General features: G+C 31.7%; 1 long non-coding RNA gene and 1 pseudogene across 1 annotated transcript; one reads left to right on the top strand and one right to left on the bottom strand.

Moving 5' to 3' along the window:
* On the top strand, positions 1–2,111 carry LOC131638882 (uncharacterized). The gene is made up of 3 exons (XR_009294790.1): positions 1–360; positions 487–944; positions 1,707–2,111. It is a non-coding gene; the product is annotated as an uncharacterized LOC131638882 (long non-coding RNA).
* A 14,258-nt stretch (positions 2,112–16,369) lies between these two features.
* Positions 16,370–20,970, bottom strand: LOC131638885 (ervatamin-B-like; annotated as a pseudogene).
* Positions 20,971–21,371: the final 401 nt, after the last annotated feature.

Below are 21,371 nucleotides of genomic sequence, written 5' to 3'. Positions count from 1 at the left end.
TCCGTCTTTCGCTCGAATACGACGGCGCCGGAGCTACTCCGACCAAAAATTACAGCGCCGCCGTGATGAACACACCACCAACGACCTCTTCTTCCTAATTTCGAGTTTAGCCTAACGTGATTCCTCATTAATCTCTCGTTCTCACTCTCTAATCCTCAAAACGAAACGAACTAAAACCTAAGTGATATCAGCCGGTTTACACAACAATTTCGATCCAATTAGAAGCTACCACCATAGGGGTTTTGATCAACAGAACGAGCTCTATCACATGGTAGATGAGAAAGAATGCGAGAATTGAAAGATTGTAGCGTTCACCTGGGGAGTATGAAGCTTGAAGATAATTGTTGAGGAAAACCGGAGGTGAGATAATACTAAGCATCCATCATTCTTCAGTTCTTTGCTCTTCTTCTTCGTTTTCTTCTTCTTTTTCGGTTTTCTGTGAATTGTTGATGAGCGATAATGATGATGATGTTGTTATCGTTGCAGATGAACGTGAGTTGAAGATTGGCGGATGAGATCGAAGGTTCTTGATTCGGTGCAGCTCCGATTTCTGAGAATTGGTTGATTGAATTTGATGAAGATGATTGAGGTGTGAAGCACAGAGATAGCGAAGATGATGAAGGATGATTGGGGAAGGTTGTTGTTCATGGAGTCTTCTGATTATCTCTTTTCTTGTTCTTCAAATCTGTTTCTGAATTTCTGTGTGATTAAAGGCGTTATGCAGTGTTGTTGAGATGATGAAAGTTCAGAGGTGAGAATGGTGGAGAGAAGGTAAAGATGGTGATGAAGAGAACGGAAGAACTCAGAAGTGGTGGTGGTGATGAAGTGAAGAAGAATTGTGGAGATTGAAGAGATTGGAGAAGAGTGAAGGATTGGTGAAGTTGATGAAAATGGTGGAGAGCTGAAAGAATGGATCAAGGCTCTGATTTATAGAGATTCTTCAGGTTCGTTTCTTTTCTGATTTTTGTTAATCTCTGTTAGATCCTTCTGTTAGGAGTCTGTTGAATCTGGTAGTTATGACTTGGCTAGGTTGTTAGAAAACTGTTATGGTAGTTAGGGAATTGGTTAGAGGAAGTTATGAGAAGCTGAGTTTGTTATTTCGGTTATAGTTGGTCATTGAGGTGGTTAAGTTAGTTACATGGCAGTTGGAGGTTAGTTATTTGTGGGAAAGTTTGTTATAGATAGTTGGGATTAGTGCATGGTTGAATATATATTAGGAATAAGATAGGTTAGTTGACAATTGGTTATGTGATGTCATTAGTAGAAATTACTCTTGACTCTTGTACTTGTTTTTTCTGGCTTGTTAACTGAACTTGGCTGCCGTTGCGTAAAGGAATTCGAAACTCGAATAGATGGTATATTGTTCTGAATGAATTGTTAGTAACTGTTCTGTTTGCAGTTAAATCCGGCTGATATTCCATCGGTATGAACTGTGTACGACTAGTAACCCGCACTGACGTTAATTGCACTCAAACCGTGTTGCTCATTGTATGCTTTTTCTGTCTGTTATTGAGTTTGCTGAACCACTCTTTGAAATGTACTGATTTGAACATATGCAGGACCATATCTTCTTCAAGTTTCTTGTATTGTCTTTGTATGGCTCTTTTTGTAATGGCCTGGACTGTATGTATTTGGTGGCTTTTGACTGTTTGGAATTTAGGAAGTATATGCTGAACTCTTTATATTATTATATTTTTTGAGTGCAGGCACAGCTTCCCCCCTGCACGATGTCTATTGTAGGCTTCAGTTTGAATGATGCAAATGTGGAGGCTTTGAAGAATGCTTGAAGAATGAAGGATGCAAGGTTGACTAACTTTGGTTCAAAAACAGTTGGCTACTAGTTGATAGTTTAGAATAGGGATTTGCATTTGTCATGGTTTTCTTTGTAAGGTGCAATGTGAAGGATAGGAGTTATTGTAATGAATGGATTTCGTGATTTTGTATGAAGTTTGGAAGATTGCTCTTGGACATGTAATAAGTAATAGTGAATGAGATTGGTTCCTTAATTCTTGAATTTGAACTTTGAAAGATTGTAAAGAACCAATACGAAAAGCTTTGTATTCAGCATAACTCTTTTTTTATTCTGTATTGAATTTACAATGTAGCATGTATGTAATGGATCCCATTTTTGTAGTAGAGCTGACTTTTGAATCCTTGTAATGGGAATGTAATGATTTTTTTTTTTTCACATTTTCAAATAGGATTTGAATTACCTCCTTTCCCTCCAATTAGTGATACTTTAAAATTCAAATCTTCTCCTCCTTTGCCAACTTAGATGAGCACCATAACATATAAGTCAAGTGGTGTACCAAATACTTATATCCAAACTCCATAAAAATCCTCTTGATTACTAAATAAATATGGAAACAAATCTTGATCCAATTGATGTCTTTAATCCATCACTCCTGATTTAATAAACCAATATTATTTTTAATGAATGCATGATGTGTAAATGACCTAAAATGCAAGTGAAGTTAAAAGCAATAAGCCAGTTAATAGAAAAAATGGATGGGCAAATTTTGGGGTGCAACAGCGTCTTGGCTATATTTATACATTTTTGGTCTTCTAGTTGAATGCTTTCAGTGATCCTTTACCTGTAGTGTATTGATTATCTTCAGATTTAGATATCTACAGATTTCCTTCCCTCAATCAATCTATTTCTCTGCATGTATGAACAATTAAAGTATCTTCAATACTTGTTTTACTAATTGAGATGTTGATTGTGAATTCAGATAGTTCTGCTTGGAGGTCTCTTATTTTTGTGCATGACTGAAAGACTGCCTATTTCTTTTGTTGGACTGAAAATGCATTTGGTTCTTCCCAATCAATGTGTGCATTTTCTTTTGCTTGTGTGCTTTCATTGTCCTTTACTATAGAGATGTTGATTTGAATGTTGCTTGAATTTCTTTATTGATACTTGACAACTTTATAATTTTGAAATTGACCTTTCTTACTAATTTCTGAAAGCTATTGAACTTATGCTTCTTGTGTTGTGTGTTCTTAGAGTAGTGAATTACTTTTTTGTAGGAATTGCTTGCCTTTTTATTGGATGGGCTACATGAAGATTTGAATCGTGTGAAACAAAAGCCTTAATGTGAAAGGCATAACACTGTTTGGGTTATGATTCCTATATGTGATAGTTTTCATTGCTTATATGACATAACAATAAATTTGGGTTAAATAATTCTTCATAAATTCTTCATGATCTGCATAGTCATGCCTGCCAAGTCCTGATTTTGTATTTTGTGAATTCTGTGTTGCGTGAGATGTTTCTGTTTACAACAATATGTTATTTGTTCTTTGCAGTTGATTGATGATAATAAGTGGTACCATTTTAATGAAAATACAATTCGGAGTAACAACCAGACTGTTTTAACAACAATTAATCAAAATGTTATAGGTGAGGCTCTAGAAAACCTATTCATGTTAGAGGAGGATGAAGAAGGAGAAGAAGAAGAAAAAAAGTATGTGAAACTAGTTTCAGTTTTTTCATTTATTCAATCAGATTAGTACTATTTCATTTTACCTCTTGAAATTTCGATGTGGATCTTGATTACTCCATTTGATCTTAAGTATAAATTCAAACCACAAATGTACTTTTCCAAATTATATTTTATATCAGATAATACATTTTTTGAAATCTTTATTCGTTGATGATTCTCCAAGGCATCCTTGAATGCTGTGTTACTTTGGTTTTCACTTGTATGAGGTCTATTTGCTGGTTGTGCGTGTTAACTTCGATTGACTTAGCATATCTGTGTGTGCTTTTAGGTTCATTATTATTAATCCAATTGTTTATGTTGTCAAAATTTCGCTTAATGAGAGTTCTTTTCTTTAAGATGAAATCATTCATATTTATCATTAATCGATCAATCTCTGTAAATTGTATTACGTACTACTGTTTGCAAATTTGTTTATTGTTGTTTCATTGCAGGTATGTGGTGTTAGATTTACCTTCACTTCGGAAAGAGATCGAATGCCCTATTTGTCTTGGTATGCAATTTTTAACTCATGCTTGATTGCTTACTTTAATACTGTAATTTTGTTTTGCTAAAAAATGAAAACATATCAAATTGTTAAACGTGCCGGTTAAATATTAGTTGAAGAACAAATGTACATGCATAGATATGGAATTGATGATGTTGCGATTAATGGAACATAACTACATGCATAGCCAACAATGGATTTGTTTCAAACGAATATCAATTATTTGTACCACTTTGTTCAGCTATAAATAAACACCATCAAGCTTGACACAATATTTCAATTTTTTAATGTTAGGTTTGTGTTTGCTCAAATGGAGGTAGATTCATCCAATGGTTTAACCAACAAATCTGAATGATGTCCAGAAACTTTCCACGCCTATGTATAGAGATCATTCACATCAGTAAAGACATATTCATCCTATATTCGAGGAATTCAGCAAGGACCGTCTCCGGCATTCAAAGAACTGAAGAGAGGCACTACAACACCGTCTTTTTTAATTAATTTTGGTTAGATATGACTCATAGTTTATTGATAGGTGAATATGCTGCTCGAGTTGAGTTGCTATGATAAATTGTACCCTGTAAAACATAAATTGTGGCTTAATGTTTTATTGTATAATTAGATTTTAATTTTGACATGGTTAATGTTTTATTGTAGAATTAGATTATAATTATATTTTGACATTGTCACAACTATGCGGCACAAAAAGAAACTGTGGCATACTAAATGGTTTAAAACCGTAAGCAAAATTTAGTCGCGGTTTTAATTATTGGCCATAAACAAATTGTGGCAAGACCTATGCAACTCAACCGTATCTAGAAATTGAGGATAAAGATAAACTGCAGCCTTAATCTAGAAACCTGAACCGTGGCCTATACAAGCCACAGATGTCTATAAAACGTGGCACAAACAACAAAACCGTGGCTTATACTTTAGGCCACGCCTGCATATCCCACAGTCACTTTTCCGTGGCCAAAGCGTTAAACCACGGTTATTTTGCATATAGCCGCGGTTTTATGGTTGTGGCCGATGACTTTTTTTTTTGGGTAGTGTACTTACTATCATTTTAATCACGTAACTTATAGATGCAATGAAAGTCGCTTTTGGAGGGCACAACTTACTTTCTAAAAAAATTAATTAATACAAAGTTGTGCGTCAGTAGTAGACTATATAGATAAAACTAAATAAATACTAATTCATTGCTTTTCTAAGAGAAGCCTCAATTTCACATTAACTAAGACCTTTCCCTAGTAACAAGATAACTTACAATAATTTAAAAATGATTACAAAAGCAATCAATAGTAATATTTCTAACACGTTAGCTGGTGCAAAGTTCTATCTAGAATATCTCTTTAGTTTAGAATTTTTAGTACAACCATTTCAATTATCCTGATAAGAAAAATCAACTACTTAAATTAGGTACTTTTCTTAATGATTTCCGCATTCCTTATGTGTTGTAAATTAGGTGCTAGTTTTTATCACAATTTTGGTATACTGGTTGTTTTGGGCTTCATTTTGTCTTTATATTGTAAAATTAGTCAGAATGAGGTATATATATTATATTTTTATTATGATTTTATTTTAATTAGCATTTTTAAGAGTTATTTCATAGAACTTCATATTCAAATTTTGTGTAACTTAAATTTATTTATTTTAAATTTATTTTGGTGCCATCCAAAAAATAATAGTGATACTACAAAATTAAATACAACTTGCTAGGTCGGTTAAATATATTTTGAAAGTTTAAATTTATTAAGTCGGATGCTAACTAACCGACCTAATAAAACTTTCTTAAGTCAGGTCCAAATCCGACTTAAGAGCTCAAAACTTATGTCGGCAGTTCTTATGGTGGTGTGGTGGCTCTAGTTCGACCTGTTATTAGTAGAGTTAATTCTCCATTTGTGGGTGGTGTTTATCCAGACAAGGAGAATGCTCATAAAAAGCTTTTTGTGGATATAGTGAAAATCCAAGAAACTAACGACTCACATATGTAGACGTCTCTCCCCCCACCTCCGAAGAAACTGAACCCTTTCTCTTCTAGAATTATTTAAGTAGTTCCATCTGTAGGGTAGCTTAATATTTCCACTTCTTGATTGGTTGGAGCTTTCAAGACTCATCTAAGTTTTGAGTTGGTTAGAGACACTTTTTGGATTAATGGTTGTTTGCATATTAAAGCTACTTACATGGGTGGTTTCAAAGTACTGTTGAGTTTCTTAGTGGATGGAGCTTTGCCGGTATTTCTCACTAAAGAAGTTAGGTGGTGGTCTTTAATATTTAATTGTCACTACATCAAATAAGGCATTTAATAGCGCTTTTTATTCTTTTATAACGCTTTTAAGCGCTCTTAAATCTCCTAATACTATAAGTTGGATACATGTGATAAAACTTTCTAAGCGCTATTAAAAGAGAAGACTTTAATAGCATTATTTATTAAAGCGATGTCTTAACCTAGTTTGCGTTGGTTTATACAAAATAGGATTTTATAGCATTTTTATGAAAAGCGTTATTATAGACCCAATCTTTAATAGCACTTTTCGAAAAAGTGCTATTAAAAAAACATAATATTGTACTTGAAGACAACATCCTTAATTGAGAGATCAAAACACCGAGTAGAATATCCAAACTTCTGAGACACATAAACACCACAATAACTGAATTTATGAAGCAAGCCAAACTCGCCTTTGCATAAAACCAGTTCCTGCAATCAAATAATGAAGTTATGTATTTACACAATAGATAATTGAAAGCTATGCATCCCTCATCAAATAATGATGTCAAGTTATTCATTTTTAACTACTGCTATATTCATTTTCTCTTGTTGTTCATCATTTATTTAAGGATTGTTTCTTTCATTCATATCAAGTATTAGTATACTAAGATAAGTTATGATACTAGTATTCATTTTTAAGTTACTAGTGTTCAACTTGTCTCATTTCGTCTGGCTTGTTGGGTATTGAATTGACAGAGGCAGGGTTGGGTATTGAATTGTTTATATATTTCTTCTGGTTTGTTGGTAAGTTATGATAAGTTATGCCACTCATTGATTTTTGAGACTTTGCTGCTTTTAGAGATGACTATGGCTATCTCTGAGCTGCTCTCATTGCCAATGACCATTCATACTTATGTCCTCTCTTTCTATATAACAACAATGATAAAAATCTTCCATCTTTCTTCTTCTTTGGGATATAACAAGGTTGTGATGATTTTTCATGAGGTGAAAGATGTGGTCTCAATTAGAAACGATTTTGTCTATCTTTTGTTCTTATTCTTTTTCCTTTTTATTTTATACTTAAACATGGGATTGAGTAATGAGTCACATTGTGTGGGAATCTAAAAATGCTTCCTTGAAATATGGATTTTTCCATTGCCATTTAGTAAAAAGTTGAATAACAGTGAAGAAAGGTAAATGTGGTAACACACTAGTGAGAATGGTTGCATCAATATTAAATTTGTCTGAAAAACAATGTGTTTCCATTTAATTTGTTAGAACATATGTCGTGATTGTTTTATTTGTCCGCACTCATATTTCAAGCTATTGACAATATTGTTTTATTTTGTTTTTAAGTGACATGAAGAAGCCAAAAGGTTCCGATTTAAGGTTATACCGAATTGGAATGACATTGTAGACATATGTGCGAAAGTAGGGCTAATGGAGTTCAAGTAGAACATGCATTTGAGGCAGACGATGTCACGAGCAAAGAGGTAGTTGAAGATGAAGAAGGGTCCACTATGCATATTGATTTAGAGGAACCAAGTTCCGCAAAAAAGAAAAAAAATGCAACATACTCGTGCTTATAAGGGTAGAGACAAAGAAGGGATGATAAGCTCTATTAGAGAAGTGGCTGAGTCATTGAAAGATTTTGTGCAAGTTAGTAAAAAAAGGATGGAAGGAAATGTTCAAGAAGTGGTGCAAGAAGTGTTGAATAAAATGGAGATGATTGTTGATTGTGATGACACTTTATGCTATGGAGTAATAAATTGGTTGACCGGAAATCTGGACAAAATAGCGATTCTCAAAGCTCTTCCATTGTGGGAGAAGAAAAAGTTTCTATGGGCTTCCATGCCTTGAGACCAAAGTAATATTTTGTCTTGATATTTATTTTAGTTGCTAATATATTAAAAGTAAGATAGAATTTTGCTAACTTTGTATTTTTTATTTTTGTAGGAAAACAATTGAAGGATGAAAGTTTTAGTCGGACTCTCTTATACATGTGTATTTGACATTTATTATGAAATTGCTATATTAGTAGTTTATATTTTAAAGTCGAGTATGATAAAATTCATAATACATTGTTTTATGTTTTTGTATGACATTCTCAAGATAGACATATGATATATGTTTTTTCATATATAGACTTTTATAATACAAAGAACAAAGTTATTTGAGTTATTTATATGTTTTATTTTTTTTATATTTATGCTTTGAAAAAATACAAAAACAAAGGCTTCCAGTATTTAACTTTACATGTATTCATAATGAGTTTGTAAATTTGTTGTTAAATATGATGGATTTGTATACATGAATGCGATTTTTCCTATAAACGTTAAAATATATTTTTTTTAACATTTCAAACTAGTCTTTTTCATAAATTAATTTTAACATTTTAAACATATTTGTATACATGAATAAGATTAAATTTAAAATTGTTTTTTAATATTTTAAAATTGCATAAATTAATTTTAACATTTTAAACATTTTTTTACATTTTAAAAATAAATTAATTTTAACATTTTAAACATATTTGTATACATGAATGAGATTAAATTAAATTTTTTTCATAAATTAATTGAATTACATCACTTTATCCAAACAATAAATTTTGAAAATGAAGCAATTCAAATACTTCATCCAATCAATAAATTTTGAAAATGAAGGGAATTCCATGAAATTTCAAAATTCTTTGAATTTCCTATTACCTCATCCAAACACACTCTTAGGAAAATTGAATCCTAAGAAGAACCACTTTTGTATATAAATAATTGAACCAAGGAATAACCATTTGAAAAGGTATCTTATGCAATACTTTTTTTCTCTACTTTTGAAGCATGGTATAAAGGAAGAATGTTAGCCGTTTCAAATGCCATGTTGCACTAGAAATCTTGCAGGTAGCTTGGGAGCCTCTTGATTCTGGTTCATTTCCTGGTGGAAATAACTTCAAAGGGGGTAGAATTCTCATGGGAAGTCATGTTAGTGGCAGGGGTAACCTCAGTAAAAGTGTGAGTTTTTTTTTTAATAAGAAACTCTTGTATTAAGAAAATGAGTACTAGGGGTACTCCAACCCGTACAAGAAAATCAAGACCAATGACTATGAAACAACAACAGACTCGATTGCACAAACTCGGGTTAGATGTGATTATCCTTATCAGGGATGTCAAAGAAGACTATGTCCTTAAAATTGTGACATTATTATGATTGTCATTACTGGAACTCAAACTAGTATAGGGAAATACAGCTTCATATTTAAATAAAATAGACAAACCCTTTAGTTAAGCTTGAATTTTAGAAAAATACATGTCTTACAAGACTACCAATGAGTTAGGTCTTATTCTCCAACTTGAACATGTCTTACAAGAAAGAACAATTATAATCAATGGATAGAATCCAGTTCCATACATCTTTGTCAATTTGGCATGACCATGACGCATCACTAACTACATGGGAAGACAAAACAACTATCCACACAACTTACCTTAATTTCAACCATGAGGTCAAGGTTAATGTTTATGGGGATCGTATTATAAGGAATTGAGAAAAATGATCGATCATATAACATATGAATCTCATGCACTAGAGGACAAAATAGTCGTTAAGAAATGTGGTTAGGTCAACCCTATAAAACCGGCTTGTAGGATGAGGATTGTCCGATGTGGGACTCTTAATACACCCCTTACGGAATGGACATCTAGAGTGTGGAAATAAATGGTGGATGGCCTGAGAGAGGAAACCTGATAGCAGGTGGCCCACGAGATCTTAAACCTGACTCTGATACCATGTTAAGAAATGTGGTTGGGCCTAACTTAATCCTACAAAACTGGCTTGTATGATGAAGATTGTCTCCACCTATAAAGGCATGTTCAGGTCATATATTGTTTGATATCGAACTCTTAACAATAGCTGTGAAACTCATGCACTTGGTTAAAATCTGTTTGACGAGTGCTTTTATAATGAAATATGATTATTTGATCCCTCGGTTATAAAGAAACATCGAAGGATTAGTTCCTTTAGTTTACACTTATAAACAAATAAAAACATAAACTGCAATAGCTGGAATTCGAAGCGTGTATTGATTTGTTTGTACCCTCGGTTTTCTTAACAACTGAGGGAATATATTGTTTTTATTATTATAAAAAAATAAAACATGGCGTGCCTAGGCATAATACCTCGTTTTTTTCTGGATGACATGAAAGTTTCGTCATGAAATGTATTATTTGTAGTAGTGTGTTCTGCCCTTCATCGACGCTAACACCCTTTAGCGTCCAATTTTGTCTTTTTAGTGAGGGCTTTAGGTCGATGCTAAAATGGAGTTTTCTTGTAGTGGTTGCTGGTTATAAGTAAAAATGTGTCAATCTCTCCCAGCGTTGCGTTACAACTTTCAAGAGTAACACATAATGCACCAATTCCCCTAAGAAGCAGCGTCCCATCCTAGACGTCCATGTCCACAGATACCATGGCTGAATAACAACATATATCACAAACCCTCATCATACAAAGCAATGAGAGGGGCCTGGGAGGCAATTTCTTTGAGCTAGCCGCAAGACCCAATACGAAAAGTCCAATAGCGAAATAAGCAGCTATCCCATTTAGAGTCATAAAGTATCCATAATGAGGATACCATGTCAATCTCTTATGATCCATCCTTCGGGTGATCGCATCCCACACACATGCAATTACCAACCATCTCCCCTACTTAAAGAGGAAAACACACCACTCTTTAGGTATCAAAATCATTTCCATTAAAATTCCACGTTTTCACACTCTTATTGACATAAGCGTTGGAAGACTAACTTTGCAGGTTAGTCTCTATTCTAAATTATTAATAATAATTAATAATATGAGTGTGTTCCAAAATGACAAAGAAAATATGCTATGATTTGAATTTTGAATTTGGAGAGTGGCAACTCTTCATGTAATGGTGCAACCGTTGGTGAACCATGTTGTGGGCCAAAAGTGATAACTCTTGGAAAAGAAATTGTTTCACCAAGGGTCGCTACCTTGTGAAACAATATCAGCATGGCCTATAAAATCATAATTTCGGATTCAGAATTCTTATAAAAAAAAATGCAAATCCTCTAGAATAATTCCAGAGCACTCTTCGCTACATTCGAGTTTTCGCCGGTCTTGCGCAAACTCGAGAAGGCTGAAATATCCTGGGTATTCCTGCGTAGAAACTCCAAGACAATTTGGGAGTGCTTGAAATACTATAAGGAAAGTGTTCCGTACACGATTTTAGTCTCGATTCCATTCGGTTTAAATTAATTTTCTAACAATCTTATAGTATTTTCAAATAATGGCTATTGAGGCTTCCGTTTCAAACATCATAAGATAAATTATTGTATCGTCGACACATTCTAAATGCAGGAAGAATCTAGCTTACAAATTCGAGTAAGTTTTTATTATTTTTCATTTAATATTGAAACATTATTGAATTATTGAATAGAAAAAAAAAGGTCTTGGAATGATATATTGGGTTCTATCATGAATATAGCGTTGTATATGTTTGGTTATATTGATTTTTTTTTTTTAACTACTGCTCACATTACTTATTATATGGTATTAACTACTTTAAAGAGTATTTTGAAACAATTAATACTCGTTAGTAAAAGGAATATTTATTATTTTAATATTATTTATCAATTTGTTTATCCTTTTGATATTCTCACAGTGGCTGTAGTTTCAACTTTGCTATGTCATGTAGAATTCTTTTTGAATCAATATATTAGACTAGTTATTCTATCTAAAGATGATTGGAGTTTAAAAGAAATTATTGAAATGGTGCTAATTGTATATTTTTTGTATTTTCATCTTCTTTGAAATAATTGTGTCTAAATGGAATATATCTTCGATGGTTGTTTCTCTACAGAATATCATTTTCCTCAATCTATTATGTTCTAAAAATTGCAATGTCTATAATAAAAAAAAAGAAAAAAAGAAATTCAGTTTGAGAGATACCATCTGTTCTCTAAACAATGTGCTGCATCATCAACAACCCTTAAAATATATATATGCTGTAGGAAATTGAAATAATATTGATATATACGTTGCGTAACAAAACGGTGTCCCCAAGCAGTGTAGTGTAACGAAACAGTGTCCCCAAGCAGTGTAGTGTAACGAAACAGTACGTGTGTGTGTATATATATATATATATATATATATATATATATATATATATATATATATATATATATATATATACACTAACTTTAATTTATCCTTCTTAAAAGATGTTTTAGTATATGTATATATATGCATAAAATATACTTTGTTCTAGTTTTAATAATTATATCTCTTAAATTATAGTTTTCTATTTGAGTATAAAGATATAGTAACAGTACATAATGTTAGAATTGTTTAAAATGATAAATTATATTTTTTGAAACATTTATATGGAAGAGACATGAGCATATTAATTTATTAATTTTAAATTATCATCAAAATAGAAATGATTAATTCATTACTGTGTATAATTATAAATCTTGTAAATGAATTTTGATTTGGATGCTACGTGAATAATATTTTGTGAAACTTATTATTATAAGACATATAAAGATCATTCAAATTGATTCATAACGAGATGTAGAATTTTGAGAATCTTATCGTGGAGGATAAGGAATTTGATATTCCTACAAATAGGAACCCCGTGAGAAAGGTTCTCCGTGGATTGTTGAAACACAAATCGAAAGTTCGTCAATGATTGTTGAAAAACAAATCGAACTTAGAATAAGCAGAAAGTCTGAATAAAATCACTTTTCGACTTATTTCTCTTGTGTAAAAGGAAATAGTGAAAGTTTTGTTCGAAATGTTTTTATTCTTTATGTGGAAGACGATCCTAAGAATTATAAGGAAGCAGTAGCTTCAAAGGACTCTATTTTTGAAATAATGATATCCAAGATGAAACAGATTCAATAAAGTCAAACCATATTTGAGAACTGTCGATCTACCTAAAGGATCAAGACCCTATTGGAGGCAAGTGGGTGTTTAGAAGGAAGTATCATCGTAAAGATACACTAAACACCTACAATGATAGATTAGTAACCAAGGGTTTTAGACGAAAGAAAAATGTTGATTATTTCAACACATATGCACCGGTAGCAAGGATGACGACAATTAGGAATATTGTTTGCATTAGTTTTTGCATGAACTTATAGTTCATCAAAAGGATGTCAAAATGACATTCCTAAAATGGAGATCTCGATGAGGAGATTTACATTGAGAAATCAGAAGGTTATATACTTCCTGTTAATGAACAAATAATGTACAAGCTTGTTAAATCCTAGTATGGATTAAAACAAGCACTGAAACAACGACATTAAAAGTTTGACTTTGTCGTTGTAAGATTTTCCGATTAAGGAGGAAACACAAACTAAAGGGGAGACACAAGTTAGAGAGAGAATTTTCAATCTTATCAAAACAAGAATTCAAAGAGTTTGTCATCATCCAAAAGGGGGAGATTGTGAAGAATATATCTTATATCTAGTTTTGATGAAGACAAAGGTTATCAAAGAAGAAAATGATCAAAAGTGTCATGCACATCAATGATGAAGTTGACCAAGAAGGTTTAACATAGAAATTCAAGTGAATATTTGAGAGAAGTGAACACAACCAAGGTACTCATTGCAATTTATACTATACTACTTTAAATTGCTCATAATTTTATCTCTCACTTCATTTAAAACCTTCTTGCATCATCATGCATAATTATCGAAAAACCTTCTTCATCTAATTCTTGTGACAAGTGTTTATACACAAAGTTGTGTGAGAACATTGTGATTTTCTTGTCTCCATGTTGATTATATGTTGATCATTATCAACGAGATGAATGAAACTTTAGAAACAAAGAGGTTTCTAGATCCGACATTCAAGATAATAAGATCTTGAAATGATAGACACCACTTTCGATCAAAGTAAAGCGAAATAGTGGGGGTTAAAAATATATTGAGAAAACTTCCACATTCAAGATGAAAGATCTTGGACTAGTTGACACTCTTTAGGGATCAAAGTAATGCAAAAAATAGAGGGGGTTATGAACTTAGTCAAATACACTTTGTTGAGAAAGTTCTTGATAAGTTCAAACTGTCACGTTTCAAGAAAGTGAATATTCAATTTGATCTTAGTGTCAAAATGATGATGGAAGAGCTATGGCTATATTAGAATACACAAGTGAAATTGGTTTTCTAATGCAATGTACTATATACAATATAGTAGTTGCAAATAGTAAATGAGTAGATTTAGTAGCAATCCAAATGGTGAGCACTCGAAGGACATCACAAGGATTTTTATTATCTTTTAAAACCAAATCTTGACCTCCATTATGGTAGGTTTCCTGCCGTATTAGAAGGATATACCAATATGAGTTGGATATCGAGTGTTGGAGATCATATATTTACAACTAAATGGATATCTACATTAGTTGGGGGTGAGATTTCTTGGAAGAGCAAGAAACAAGCGTGCATCACTATCTTGACCATGAAGCCATAGTGTGTGGATATCGCTTCCACTGGTCAAAGAAGTTAATTGATTGAGGGACCTTCTGTTGGAAGTTCCATTGGCTATAGACAATGTTTCAAAGGTGTTAACACAATGTGACAGTTAAGTGTAAAATGAAAAGTATAGTTACTGAGGCCTTAGACATTCTTTTGTGAGAAAATTGATAAAAAATGTAATCATTTCATTCACATATATACGATCGATCTATAAATTGAATGATGCATTTACTAAACTACTGGCCAGGGATTTAGTAAAGACAACCTCGAGAGGTGTGAGGTTGAAACTCCTTGAATAAGCGTTCCGACAATGATAGCAACCCAATCTGAAGTTAATACATCTTAACCTAAGATTCAATGGGTAACAACAAGTCGTTGATTTGGAAGTTGGTACAACATTTTGTGACAATGTTGACTATTATATAATTGAGGGTTGAGTTTTTTAAAAACTCTTAATGAAGTTCTATATCGAGGAGGATATGTATCTCAAGAAATAGATACAAACTGAACTTCACCTATATGAATTTAAAGATGGTGCCGTCTTAAAGTGAGAGTCGGAGTTTCTCTCATGAAAAATTCATGAAAACAGGAAAAGCACATGGCCATAAATAGTGCTAGGCGATATATGTAGGCGAAGAACCTTTAAATAGTGTGTGTATAGTAACGCCGGTCTGATCACATGGGATAACGGTTCAAAGCATAGCTACCTAACGTTCCGATTAGGCTTTGCTTTGTCTTTACTAAGGTTAAGTTCAAATTGAAAGATACCTAACTGTATTAACACTCTTTTGCTTTCTATATTCTGGAATTAGACTTGTCATTATTAGAACAAGTGGGGGATTGTTGCAAATTATTAATAATAATTAATAATATGAGTGTGTTCCAAAATGACAAAGAAAATATGCTATGATTTGAATTTTGAATTTGGAGAGTGGCAACTCTTCATGTAATGGTGCAACCGTTGGTGAACCATGCTGTGGGCCAAAAGTCATAACTCTTGGAAAAGAAATTGTTTCACCAAGGGTCGCTACCTTGTGAAACAATATCAGCATGGCCTATAAAATCATAATTTCGGATTCAGAATTCTTATCACAAAAAAATGCAAATCCTCTAGAATAATTCCAGAGCACTCTTCGCTACATTCGAGTTTTTGCCGGTCTTGCGCAAACTCGAGAAGGCTGAATTATCCTGGGTATTCCTGCGTAGAAACTCCAAGACAATTTGGGAGTGCTTGAAATACTATAAGAAAAGTGTTCCGTACACGATTCTAGCCTCGATTCCATTCGATTTGAATTAATTTTCTAACAGTCTCCTCTCTACCACATTAGAAATCGTGAATCACCGCAACAAATTGCAAACTCATCCTTTACGATCACTAACCAGTTCAAGAGTAGAATAGAAAGTGATAAAAAAATTATTTACTACATAATTTTAGGATATGCAAAATACAACTACTTTATTATCATGACTACTTTTACATCAAGAATAACAACCATAAAGAGGAGAATTCACATTTTAAAAATAATATCAAGAGTAACCACAGAACAAACTCTAGACTCACAAAACGTTAAATTTTGCTTTAAATTATTCTTCATATTTAGATTCTTAGTTTTCTAAATACTTTTTTGAAGAGAGAGAAAGATAAATTAATTCTCATATGCTCATTTATTTTTTACTATTTCTATAGCCCATGCATTGATGCATTGATTGCACACACTCCATACTTTTTACCGGTCTCCCTTTTGATAAACATATAGCCATTCTTTCCCCATTTTGTGCCAATTGAATTCTTCACAATCCAATATTTGTCATTATCTACAGAATCATAACCGACTATTACCATAGAGTGACTTACATCCATTGAATCCAACGGGCACTCTTGACCTCTAAATACTCCCTGCCATAAGATAAATATGTTCTTCATTAACAAATATAAAAGAATATATATCTGCAGTATTCTTTTCAATATAACGTACTCTTTTCAATATAACGAGTATATAAAGCTATAATCCAATAATCACCCAATTATTTTTAAGGGTTAAATACGTTTTTAGTCCCTATAAATATAAATATGAAACCCTGTATTTTTAGTCCCTATAAATACGTGACCCTGTATTTTTAGTCTCTGTAAATTTTTTCTTCAATGAATGGTCCTTATAAAATTAGTATGCACCTAGTTTTTGTCTCTATTGTCAAACTAATGTGTATTTTAGAATGATTATTTTGCATACATGTTCATAATGTTTTAAAAAGTTCTTGAAAAAAAAACCTCAATATTTAATTTCTAAGTTGAGATTTTCATTACTTTTATCATTATTTTTTTGAAATTTGAAAAATTTATATTTAATTTTTCTCGTTTTAAAAAATTCTATTGATAAATAAATATTTTAAGTATTCTAAACATATATAAAAAAAATTATTCAAAAATTTAAAAATTAATGAGTAACTAAACAGTTTTTAAAATTTTAAAAAATAGGAGGGACTGAAAATGCATTCATAAAAATTTTAGAAATCCTATTCATTGAATGAAAATTTTATAGGGACTAAAAATGCAGAATCGCATATTTATAGGAACTAAAAACGTATTTAACCCAAGATAAAATACCTACATCTTCAATATTAAGATAGGTGTTAAATGGGTGTAAACAAAATGTCATGAATAGAAACTCTACTTTATATGACTACTTACACCGGTGTAATGTTGAAACTCTTGTGTCGCTGCATAAATACCAACGTTCAGAGGTTGCTTCGCAATTGAACACAATAGACCGTTCTCCGATCTCTTCACGAGATGATGTGATTTAATGTGATTAGTTGCACTATTTGAAATATACATTTCAAAAAAAAAAAAAAGTTGACAAAAATTAATACAATGCTTAAACTAAAAAATACAAAATGAAATATTAATAGTTTTTTTTTTTATTACAAAGAGAGCCGAAGCCCGGAAATATTAATAGTTTTTAATGTGTGATGGATGCTATATAATAATTAAAAAAAGTTAATAGCAAAACAATAACTATATATATATATAATGGTAAAATTGTTAGAAATTAAGAACCGTGGAGTTTTTGCAAACACCCTTGTTAGCTGTATAAGGATAACGATCTTGTGTTGCAATGCCTTTGTTTCCTTCTACCCAAATGAATGCTTTGTTTACATTTCCTCTCAAACAATTTCCATATGGTTCACAATCTAGAAGCTCTTGATCTGAAAGGCTGATAAGCTTCTTCGTCTTATTGCAACTATTCCTTCGATAGCGGCAACAGTGGAGAATGCCCAGCAACAACCTAATAAAATAAATAAAATATAGTTAGTGATGGATCTTACCTAAAATTCTAGAGGAGCTACGTATACTATAATTGGAATTTAATAACTAAACCACATTTGTTCTTAAATATAAGATCTTTTAAGTTTTTTTAATTTCTTTTTTTAAAAATTATTTTCCAATTTCAAAATATATTAATGATTTTGTAAACTTACCACAACTGCCTTGATCCTTAACAGGAGTGACAGCTCCTTTCAACCTCCAGTCCAATTTTAGAGGTGGTTTACTAAATGTTAATTCATCAACATCATCATTCACAATATCCATGTTATCACTGTTCATGGTCATGTATGTTTCCTTGAATTCCATGAAGCTCAAATCAGCAAAATTGGTCAGACCGAGAATAGCGCTATGAGGTGAGTCTCTGTTTGCATTACTCTCAGTAATATACTTCAAATTTGTAACAAAAGTATCAAATTTCTTTGCCATCTCTTCTAGGTCACTGTAGACTCGTCCATGTTCTTTCTTCCATATTTGAAATAATTGTATAGTATTTTCTTCATTAGGAAGTTTATCAAGTTTAGGACCCAATATGGAGGTGTACTTACTGCTTGGGATCTCAAACCTTGAAGATATATTCAAGATATCTTGATTTTCATAAGTGTTTTTATTTTGAATAGCAAAATATATATATATATATATATATATATATATATATATATATATATATATATATATATGGACTTGGATCCTCTGCTTCAATTTTCTCTCCTTCCCTCTCCATCCTCTCTATCTCCCTCTTAATCTCACTCTCACTCATCAATAAAAAACAAAATTTAATCAAGAGAGAGAATGAAATTAAGAGAGAGATAGAGGATGGAGAGGGAAGGAGAGAAAAATGAAGGAGAGGATCCAAAGTAATATATATATATATATATATATATATATATATATATATATATATATATATATATATATATATATATATATATATATATATATATATATATATATATATATATATATATATATATATATATATATATATATATATATATATATATATATATATAAGAATGCAGTGAAGATGATGAGGAGGAGAAATTGGTTAGAGGTGTTTGAAATCCTCATCTTTTTTTAGAAGTAAGTTGAAGATAAATTTTCTAATGGAAAGATGTGTATTCTTTAAAAGACATTTATAGAATATAAGTTGGGATTTGTATGCTTTAAAAGTTTTGAGATGCTTTGTATGGAAATCAGTTTGAGGTAGTTTATATTGTTTGGTATCATGAAGTCAATTGTTAGTCAATTTATTGATCTAATATAAAAATGTGCTTTATTATTTTAAGTAGTTTTGTTTCATACTATTATAAAATGTGCTTAATTATTTTAATTTTTGTTTCATACTATTATAAAATGTGCTTTTTAATAATTATTTAGTCCTACTGATTTATCAATAAATAATTTTAATACTCCATAATATTAACTAATAATTTCAATTTTTCATGAATAAGAGAAACAAAAATAGACAAATGGAGTGGGTCTCTTCTGCATAGTCTTATTTTATTCTTTGATGGAATGCATAGTCTCTTTTTTAATCATAGAATGCATAGTCTTATTTTATTGTGTTCAATGAGAGATCTTAATCTATTCAGACCATTGACATGGTTAATAGAAAAGTCTGTTTCTCATTATGACAGTGGCTTCCATGAAGAACAATGCTAACATATGTGCTTACGCTAACAATGCTAATGCTAACATGTAACGGGTGGGCAGACCTCTCTAGCACGTCCAAGAGAAAAACAAAAATGTCTCGTCTGTCTATTTTGTGAGTGAGGGGTTTAAAAGGCACCGTGTTAGAATTAAATCGATAACGATTAATTAAATAGGGTAACAAAGTATAACATATAATTTAATGTCGAAATTAGATAGTCATACAAGTATGTAAATAATTGAAGAATATATAAGTTGATTTTAAGAATACCTCAATCCATTCAAAAAGTTTTTATCGGCGATCATCCTAAAGGTTAAGAAACCAACAACGAATACTTGATGACTTGAGTGACTCTTCCTTAACCAATACTAGGTATGGCTTGTGTGGCTCTTTCTTAACTGATACTCATAGTGCCTTGTGATAATGACAACGTTCAATTCAAATCAAGTAATTTGAAATGTGAGGACAAAGAAATAGTAGCAACCAAAATAAATGACTTTCAGCAATTATAATCAATAAGCAGAAGATATAACATAATAAGGCGAAAAGTTTCTTTACTCAGTTCAATCAAAAGATCTACGTCTGAGGGGGAGAAAAACTCTCCAATTCATCACTATACTCAGAAAATTGTTACAAGAGGATTGCAAATGAGTTTCAAGAAAATAGTCTTCGCCATCAGAGTTCCAAAAAACAAACCCTTAAGCCTCCCAAGAACAAACCCCTATTTTCTACCCAAGTGTTTCTCAACCTCTCAAACTCTCAATATATGAATCATTCAAACCCAAGTATCAAGAATTTTGTCTGAGCCTTATAGATAACTCTAAAAGGCCCCCTTGATTTCTAAATCCACTACTACGAAAAACACCTTCGGTAACACAATATTACCACGAAAATTTATCTACTGTAGTCATATCTCATTTTTTACGCGCTAATATATATTTTTATTTTATTAAGAAAATTTTCATCAAGGTTCCTTTAAATAACTGTTGTCATATAATTTAGATGACAAGTTTCGAATGTCAACATCAACATTTTTCCATTTTTTCAGTAAAAATAAGCGTGTGTCCTTTAACATTTATTTTGATTTAAAAATTTAAAGTATAACAACTACGGTTATTTCAAAAAATTGTGGTTATATGTTTCATATTTCACTACGGTTAAATCATGCAATCGTTGGGAAATTGTTTCCCACAAAATTAAAACATAACAAGTACTTTATTCCTTTCATAACACCAATGGGTGCCCTAGCGAATGAGACGACATCTTCAGAAGTGAAATCTTCACCATCCTCTTCGAATATCATTTATTGTACGTTAGAGAACAAGAGAAGAGCGCACGATAGCAAAATATTCACCATCTTCATTCATTTTTGGAAGCGAAATCTTCACCATCATCTTCGAATATTATTTATGGTACGTTACCATACTCTTCTGAATGTTTATTCTCCGTCAGGGTTACTTGTTTTTTTTTCTAAACGTGTAAATGATGCTTTTGTTTACGTGATATTTCATGAGTCAATGACTTCTATTTATGGTCTTTGAAATTGTCTTGTGTATTATTCATGTTTTATACTGATTTTGTAAATATGCTTTAGATTTCGGTGTTGGATATGCATATGCATATAATCATATTAGGATGTTGTGTGTGTAGCATTAGTGTGTCATTCACATTAGTCTTCTGATATAAATTTCAGAATTCGTTATG

This window comes from Vicia villosa, unplaced genomic scaffold (genome assembly GCF_029867415.1).
Source record: "Vicia villosa cultivar HV-30 ecotype Madison, WI unplaced genomic scaffold, Vvil1.0 ctg.002467F_1_1, whole genome shotgun sequence".
Taxonomy (NCBI): Eukaryota; Viridiplantae; Streptophyta; class Magnoliopsida; order Fabales; family Fabaceae; genus Vicia; species Vicia villosa.
Note: the sequence above shows the minus strand (reverse complement) of the source record. Positions and strands in the feature narration are given on the sequence as shown.